Source organism: Oryctolagus cuniculus, chromosome X (assembly GCF_051225735.1).
Source record: "Oryctolagus cuniculus isolate XC-2025 breed Fujian yellow rabbit chromosome X, ASM5122573v1, whole genome shotgun sequence".
Classification (NCBI taxonomy): Eukaryota; Metazoa; Chordata; class Mammalia; order Lagomorpha; family Leporidae; genus Oryctolagus; species Oryctolagus cuniculus.
This window is the reverse complement of record NC_142888.1, coordinates 67,619,897-67,628,653: the sequence shown is the minus strand read 5'-3', so window position 1 is coordinate 67,628,653 and position 8,757 is coordinate 67,619,897. Positions and strand designations below refer to the sequence as shown.

Sequence of the window (8,757 nt, the reverse complement as noted above, 5' to 3'; positions counted from 1 at the left end):
CAGATAGAAAGACTGACTCTCCTCTCTCTCTCTCTCTCTTCCTCTCTCTGTTTCTCTCTCCCTCCTCTCTCTCTCAGTCATTCTGCTTTCCAAACAAATAAAATAAATCTTTAAAGAAAAACAAAGAGAATATCTTTGATCCCTCTCCTATGCTTCAACCCTGTTAAGTTGACCAGCTGACCTTTTCAACTCCTGAGCCCAATCAGAAAGCCCTAATGAGACAGGGATGAGAGGACTGGGCTGACTCACAAGCAGGTGATAAGGCCAAATTTCTTCACTGTCCCTAACTGCACAGAGAAGAGCATACCATTAAACAGGCCCTTCTGTTGCCACAGGATCCAGCCAGATGTCCAGAATGAGTAGAGAATTATAGTAGAACTGGCTTAGAAGATAAAAACTCATCTAAATAAACATTATAAGCTAATCAACTAAATGAACTTTATTGTATATGTCAAAGACTTTGGAGTTTCTGGCTCCTGGCTTTGGCTTGCTCTAGACCCTGTTATGGGCATTTGAGGAGTGAACCAGTGGATGTTAGACTTCTTTCCTTTCTCTCTCTCTCTCTCTGTCACTCTGCCATTTTATAAATAAATCTTAAAAATAATGATTGGGTTATTTCATATCTTAAAATTGAAGTAGATACTTGTGAAGTCATTGGGGAAGTCCTTATAGAACAGTTCTCCAAGAAAATGTAATTCCAACATTTGATCTTACCAATGGTTTGAACGATCCCCATGGTAGACACAGAAAAAATAAATAAATAAAAGAATTGAGTTAAGATTAAATCAGGACCCTGAAATGGAAAAAAAATTGACAAAATGCTGAACAGGAACAAAGACATACAGAAAGAAGCAATAGCACTGCCCAGAATCCCAGTGTAGAAAAAAAAAAAAAAAAGATGAGTAAGATGAAGACATTTAACCTTTAACTCTTGAAAAGAAGGAGCAAAAAAGGATATTTAAAATCTTCTTTTATAATTTTTTATTCTTATGGGAAAACAAAACATACATTTGTATGGACTTGAGGATGATGAAATCTCTGAAGGTCTCCTTATTCCTGATAACTTTCTAGCACTCCTGCAGTGCTGGTATACATTCTGGAGAAGCCGTCCTGAGAAAACATTTTGGGAGCACAGAAGTTAACATGCTGATCTGTTTGAAAACACAGCAGAAACAGATGCTAGAGATCTGGGAGAGCTGCATGCAGGAAGAAACACTCAGAGAAGTAAGGGACTCTCATTTCTTTTCCATAATCCCTGACGATGTATCGGACACAGCTAGGGAAGTGTTGATCATGTTGATGTGGTTAATTGGAACATTTTGTAACTTGAGGGACGAATTTGTGGGCTTCCTGCCTTAAGAAGCTGATGCAGAAAATTCTGCTGTGAAATATCACTGCAATAACGGAAAATAGGGACTAAGCCTGAACTATTGTCATGGCCAGCCTTCCATTGTGTTCAGTCGGTTTTTTCCCAAAATGAAAGTTGTTGCTCCTAGACTTTTAGATAAATATACCTCAGGCTATCTGCACACTCTGCTCTTCCCGTGTGCTAAACATATGGTTCGCAAAATCAGTGCCAATTATGGGAGCATGTGTTGCATGGGGAGCAATTGAGGAAGTTTTTTCTTTATTCCATCGATCACCAGAACTGCTTCTTGAACTTGAAAATGTAATTTCTGTTCTTTTTCAGAACAGTGAAGAAAGGGCAAAGAACTGAGGGAAATTTGCCATTCTCAATGGATACTCAGGCAAGATGCTTGTGAAGTTTTTGTAGGCCTTCTGTAAATACTTGTTTTGTATTTAGATAGCATAAATAGTGACACAAATATTAGATAGAGTCAATGCATAGTTGGCTGAGCATTTGTATGCCTTAGTGCAGTATCAGATTTTTATTTCATTGTTACAATTGTTGTTCTTTACAGTGTCTTATCTTTTTTTTTTTTTTTTTTTTTTTGGCCAGGCAGAGTGAGAGAGAGAGACAGAGAGAAAGGTCTTCCTTCCATTGGCTCACTCCCCAAATGGCCGCCACGGCCAGCGCGCTGTGCTGATCCGAAGCCAGGAGCCAGGTGCTTACTCCTGGTCTCCCATGCGGGTGCAGGGCCCAAGGACTTTGGCCATCCTCCACTGCCTTCCCGGGCTACAGCAGAGAGCTGGCCTGGAAGAGGAGCAACTGGGACAGAATCCGGTGCCTCAACCGGGACTAGAACCCAGGGTACCGGCGCTGCAGGCGGAAGATTAGCTTAGTGAGCTGTGGCGCTGGCTTTGCAATGTCTTATCGTTTACAGGAGCCTTGAGAAAAATCTCCAAGGGAAAATCTCTTATGTCTTCTTTACAGTCAGTAACTGGACGGCAGCCCTGAATTCACTCAGTGAAGTGGTGGAATATATTGAAGTGCATCATGAATCTTAGTTTGAGGAAGTCATAGACTCAGCAAGCTTGATATTCAAATGAAACTTCCTGGGAAATTCCACAGGACTCCTCAGTAAGACAACCTGGAGCTCCAACTAATGTTTTATAGTTACTATAAAGAACCCAAAGTGTTCCAACAATGGAGCACATTCTTCAGGAAATTAAACATATATTCTCAGAGCAGCACATAAGAGCTTTTAGGTGCTTATCTCTGGTACTCTCAGTCATGGAACAGCTTAAATTCAATGTATAGGAGGAACATAACACAGAGATGTACCCAAGTGACTTGCCCAATCTTGACACTCTCTCAGTCCAAATGTAATTTTGGAGAATTAAATGAAAAGACAGAAGGAAAGATACAGAGCTTCCATCCACCATTTATGGAGTCTGCTCATCTGCCTAACGAAGGGTGTTTTCCTAATCTGCATACAATCATGAAAGCTCCTATGTGTTTTTCCTGGGATGAACGTTGAGAATGAGTGAACAAAATTGTCTCAAACCTACTTGAGGAACACTTTAACAGAGCAAAGATCTAATAAGTTGGCTTTGCTTAAAATAAATTTTGATATAAAACTTATCTTGGCTTAATGGTAGATACATTTATCGAACTCTATACAACTAAGTCAGAGCCTCCTAGAGATAATTCAAAAACTGTTAAAAATATGTTTTTCCTATGTGACTTTGAAAATAAACTTTCTCATACATTTGATGTATATAGGGCACTTAATGAATATCCTTGCCCGTAAGTGTCCTATTGAATACATTAGCCATTGATAAGCTACCTATTTAAATGATTCCTGTTGCACTTTCATGATGCAATGGCCCCTCTGTTTTTGCAGAAAATAGCACTGGCAGTGCCACATGTAATTTCTGCATGTTGGCTAGTGGCCTCTGGAATTATTTCAATTAAGCCATTTTAGATATGACATTTATTCCCAATGTGTAGCCAACTGTGCTTGCGTTATGAGTTTTTGAAAAAAAAATAAACTTTGAGGAGATCTGAGAGAAAAGAACACATTTTATAAAGTTTACAATGAAACCCATGATTGGCCTTTGACCAGTAGGAGTTTTAAGTATGTTAAAAATCTATAATGGACAGGTAAGGGATTCACTAGAAGTTTATGGCACCACCAAGCAAGTATTTCAGTGCCAATTTTATCTTTATCAAAAGGACTTAAAAGAATAATTTATAGCTAAAACTTGAGTGCCAGAGCCGGCCATTGCAATTCCACATCTGGTTGTTGCTGTTTATAGTCCTTTGTTGAGTCTGCATCTTTTTAGCAGGTGTACGTCAAGTAATTCTGTTTCATGGTCAAGACAGAATCAAAGGTCATGGCTGCTGAAAATTGATTCGTCTGTTTTCTTCTGCCTTTGTTTTCATGACTACATCCACTGCACTCATTTTTATTATTATTTTTAAGGAGTACGGTGATTGGGAGGCTTGGCTTAAAGTCAGATACTTGCATCTGAATCTCTGCTCCATCACTCTATAGATAGATACTTTAAAAAAAGATTTATTTATTTATTTGAGAGGTGGAGTCACAGAGAAAGAGCGAGAGACAGAGAGAGAGAGGTCTATTTGCTGGTTCACTCCCCCAAGTGGCCACAATGGCCAGTACTGGGTCAGGCTGAAGCCAAGAGTTGCATCTGGGTATCCTACATTGGTGGTAGGGTCCAAAGCATTTGGGCCATCTTCAGCTGCTTTCCCAGGTGCATTAGCAGGGAGGTACATTAGAAGTTGAGCAGCTGGGACTTGAACCAGTGCCTGCATGGGATGTGACATGCTAGCCACAATTCCTGCTCATATTCCTTTTATTGTAAAGTAGATATAAAATAAACCTGCTAAAATGCTACTTGAAGTCTTAAGTTAAATTATTTATGCTATTTTTGTAATCATTTACGTAAGCACTACTCTGCTCATTGCAAATATCTCTGAATTCCAATAAAGCAGTTTCTGAAGAGAACTGTGAAGGCCTTATATAGTCAAGTCACTTAAATGGTGAGGTAGCATCTGATATTTGGAGGAGATTCCTTTGGGAAGAGGGCAAGTGAGTGAGGGTTAGAGCCCAACAATCCTAAAATCATGTTTGTAAGTAGCCATTTTTTCTGATAATTTAAATTTCAGCCATATTTCACCTCTCTTCATTTCCAGTATCTCCTTCCCTTGTTAAGATTTCTTCCTAATTTATCCCTTTTTATTTCTGTTTCTGTCACCAATACCCCTGCTCATCCTTCAGTCAGTGTATATGTTTTTTTTTTTTTTTTTTTTTTACAGGCAGAGTGGATAGTGAGAGAGAGAAACAGAGAGAAAGGTCTTCCTTTGCTGTTGATTCACCCTCCAATGGCCGCCGCGGCCAGCGAGCTGCAGCCGGGCTACTGCGCTGATTCGATGGCAGGAGCCAGGAACTTATCCTGGTCTCCCATGGGGTGCAGGGCCCAAGCACTTGGGCCATCCTCCACTGCACTCCCTGGCCACAGCAGAGAGCTGGCTTGGAAGAGGGGCAACCGGGACAGAATCTGGCGCCCCGACCGGGACTAGAACCGGGTGTGCCGGCGCTGCAAGGCGGAGGATTAGCCTAGTGAGCCGTGGCGCCGGCCCCAGTCTATATGTTTTTCAAATGCCGTTCCCTCTTCATATTTCCCATGATTAATACAATCATACCTATCTACTGGTTTTTTGAACTTCAGCCCTTAAAATCAGTACTATAGTCTAGCTTATGTCTTTTATCTCACTGGTGTTGCACAGCGTGCTTCAAAATTCTGCTTTGGTGACTGTTTTATATGGAAGTTAAATCAGTGGTGAGATCTTATCTAGTAAATTACATAGATGGAAACTCCTTAATGGTAGTGTAAGGACTTGTGAAAATAGAATCTTCCAGAAGAGCAATGATAATGCATATATTGTCAAATCAACCATTTCAGAACTTAGAAAATCAAATGAAAGTTTGGTAAAGTTCAAAGAACTTTTATTGAAGAAAAACTACTGAATATTAGTGACAATAGCACACTATATAATGTTTTAACTTTCCCTATTCCAGTCTTTTCCAATAGCCCCATAGTAGTCTTGAAAACCAGTAGTATCCAAGCATGGATAATATAAAAGCCAACAATCTAATAACCACTGAAAAGGAATAGAACAGAATTGGAACTCCCCCAAAAGTCCCAGCCTCAGAGTGCTGTCCCCATTTGATGTATCTGAAAAATCCCTAGATAAATTCCATACACAGGGCTTGTAATCATTTTTCCTAAGAGCTCAGTCAGTAAGGAGGGTGCTATTCTCAGGATGCTTACTAAAAATAAATCGTGGCAATGGCTTAATAATGTGATTACCAGGGACGGCAATACCAATTGGGGTAAAAAAATGTGCCAGAAATCTTAAAAAGGAAGATCTAAGCAATGAAGTAAACTTAGGAAGTTTTGTAAAGCTCTGATGTGTCAGTCATGGGAATTTAGGAAGTCATGCATACATGGGGGGTTGTGTTCATGCCTAGGAAATACCTGAGAAAGCCCCAATATCTCACTCCTCATTGACTTTGAGTCTTTACACAAACAGAAAGTAAAGGCTAAATCTGTGTTATCTATTTCCTGAGTATTGAAAGTGTGCCCAACATACAGAAGTTCTCTCGGTGAGGAGTGAAATACCTAAAGTTCTATGGCATTAAGAAAATCTCTGTCCAGGGGCCAGAGCTGGAGCTTTGTGTTTTAAGCCAATGCCTGGGACACCAGCATCCCGTGTGAGCACCAGTCTGAGTTCTGACTGTTCCACTTCAATACAACTCCATGCTAATGCTCCTGGGAAGGCAGTAGAAAATGGCTCAAGTATTTAGGATGCTGCCACCCATGTGAAAGATCTTGATAAAGCTCCTGGTTCCTGGCTCCTGGCCCCTGGCCCAGCCTTAGATGCTTCAGTCATTTGTGGAGTGAATCAGTGGAAGAAAGATATCTTTCTCTCTCTGTCTCTTCCACTCTCTCTGTAAGTCCATCTTTCAAATAATTAAATAAATAGATCTTAAAAGACTTTAAAGTATTTTAAAAAAAGAAAATTTCTGTCCAATCATAAGTTGACAATCAAACTAACCAAGCACAGACTTCAGTCACTAAACAAAAGTAACAAAAATGACCCTGGCAAAACATCAAATACAGCAAACCCTGGGTGGGGGAAATCTGATTTTGAAATTTGCTGTATTATATAATTTTAAACTTCTACTTTCAAAATAATTTAGGAGACATTGAAAGAAACAGAAAAAAGTATTTGCTATAAACTGCCCTTAATGTAGATCATATGTTATATTTACTAAGCAAAGATTTTTTCCAAAAGCTATTATAAATATAATAACCAGAGGGAACTATGCCAAAAACTACAAAATACATTATATCACTGAAGAGATAGAAATTTTAAAATGAGGAATTTCTGAAATTTAAGACATAATGTAAATGAAAAATTCCCTAAAGGGGATCAACAGCATATTTGAACTCTTTTAAATAAAAATCAACAAAGTTGGAAATAGAGCAATTGATGTTATCCAGTATGACAAACATAAAGAAAAAAGTGAAGCAATCAATAAATCAACAGCTATTTTGATTATAACCGCCCTGTAGTATGTCTTGAAATCTGGTATTGTGATGTCTCTGGCTCTGTTTTTGTTGTATAAGATTGCTTTAGCTAGTCAAGATCTCCTGTGCCTCCATATGAATTTCAGCATCATTTTTTCCAGATCTGAGAACAATGTCTTTGGTATTTTGATTGGTATCACATTGAATCTGTAAATTGCTTTTGGAAGAATGGACATTTTGATATGAGCATGGAATGTTTTTCTATTTTTTTGTATCTTCTATTTCTTTCTTTAAAGTTTTTAATTCTCATCATAGAGATCTTTGGCATCCTTGGTTAAGTTTATTCCAAGGTATTTTTTTATGGCTATTGTGAATGGGATTGATCTTAGAAGTTCTTTCTTGGCCATGGCATTATCTTTGTATGCAAAGGCTGTTGATTTTTGTGTATTGAATTTATATCCTGCTACTTCACCAATACTTTACCAGTAATTGATATAATTAAAAGGAGAGAATGATCCAACATAGGAAGTGGGGCACACAGCAGACTCATAGAATGACAAAAGCCCTGAACAATACTCTGGCCTCAGAATCACCTCTTAAGGCATTCAGATCTGGCTAAAAGCCCATGAAAGCATTTCAGACATGGAAAGCCAAGACACTGTGGCAAAAAATTACCTAAATGAAAGATCCTGCGAGTGAGATCTCAGTGGAAAGAAGGGGCCATCAAAGAGGAAGGTGTCTTTCTCTGAAGGGAGGAGAGAGCTTCCACTTTGATTATAGCCTTGTCTAGATAATGTTGGAGTTTGTGGACTCAGGGGACTTTGTGGCCTTGGTGGCTCATGGCAGGAGCCTCGTGTGGTCACTGACTTCATAAATAAGAGTGTCAATTGTTAGATCAACATCGGGAGTTACTGTGCACTTGCTCCCATGTAGGACCTCTGTCCTTAGTGTGTTGTACTATGAGAATTGATGCTGGAACTGGTCTTCAAACAGTGCTTTATACTTTGTGTGTCTGTGTGGGTGCAAACTGTTGAAATCTTTGCTTAGTGTAGAGTTGATCTTCTGTGTATAAAGATAATTAAAATTGAAATTTAATGATGAATGGGATGGAAGAGGGAGCAGGAGATGGGATGGTTTGCAGGTGGGAGGGTGGGTATGGGGGAAGAACTGCTGTAGTCCAAAATTTGTACTTATGAAATTTATATTGATTAAATAAAAGCTTTATATAAAAAAAAAATCAACAGCAGTTTCTGGGACACCATCAAGAAATCCCAAAAGGAGAGGATAAAAAGATGCTGAAAGGATATCTAAGGAAAAAAAGTATTGAAAACTTCAAAATTTGATGAAAAATGTACAGATCCAAAAAGTTTAATGATCCACAAGTAGAATGAACTCAAAGACACTCCATACCTAGATGTATCAGAATACAACTATCAACAGCCAAAGACAAAGAACCTTTAAATTCAGATAGAGGAGAAACTTATTACATACAAGGATTTCCAATAAAATCAACAGATGACTGAGAGAAATAAATAATTGAGAAATAATACTAGGACACTTCAATGTCCAGCTTTCAATAACAAAGAAAACAATCAGGAAAAAAAAATTAACAAGGAAACAGAAGACTTAGATTAGTACATTAGCTTAGTATGCTATATCCCAAGGAAAAAAAAAGTCAGTGTTACAAGAGTTTATGCCAAAGAATTGGCTCAAAGCATAGGTATTTCAGATAATGTCACATAAAACAAAACACAAAAAATAACATAAAATGTTTGTTACAATATCTAGTTTTCC

General features: G+C 38.5%; 1 pseudogene; it reads left to right on the top strand.

Moving 5' to 3' along the window:
• The first annotated feature begins 667 nt into the window (after positions 1 to 667).
• LOC138847545 (52 kDa repressor of the inhibitor of the protein kinase pseudogene) lies at positions 668 to 3,155 on the top strand (annotated as a pseudogene).
• Positions 3,156 to 8,757: the final 5,602 nt, after the last annotated feature.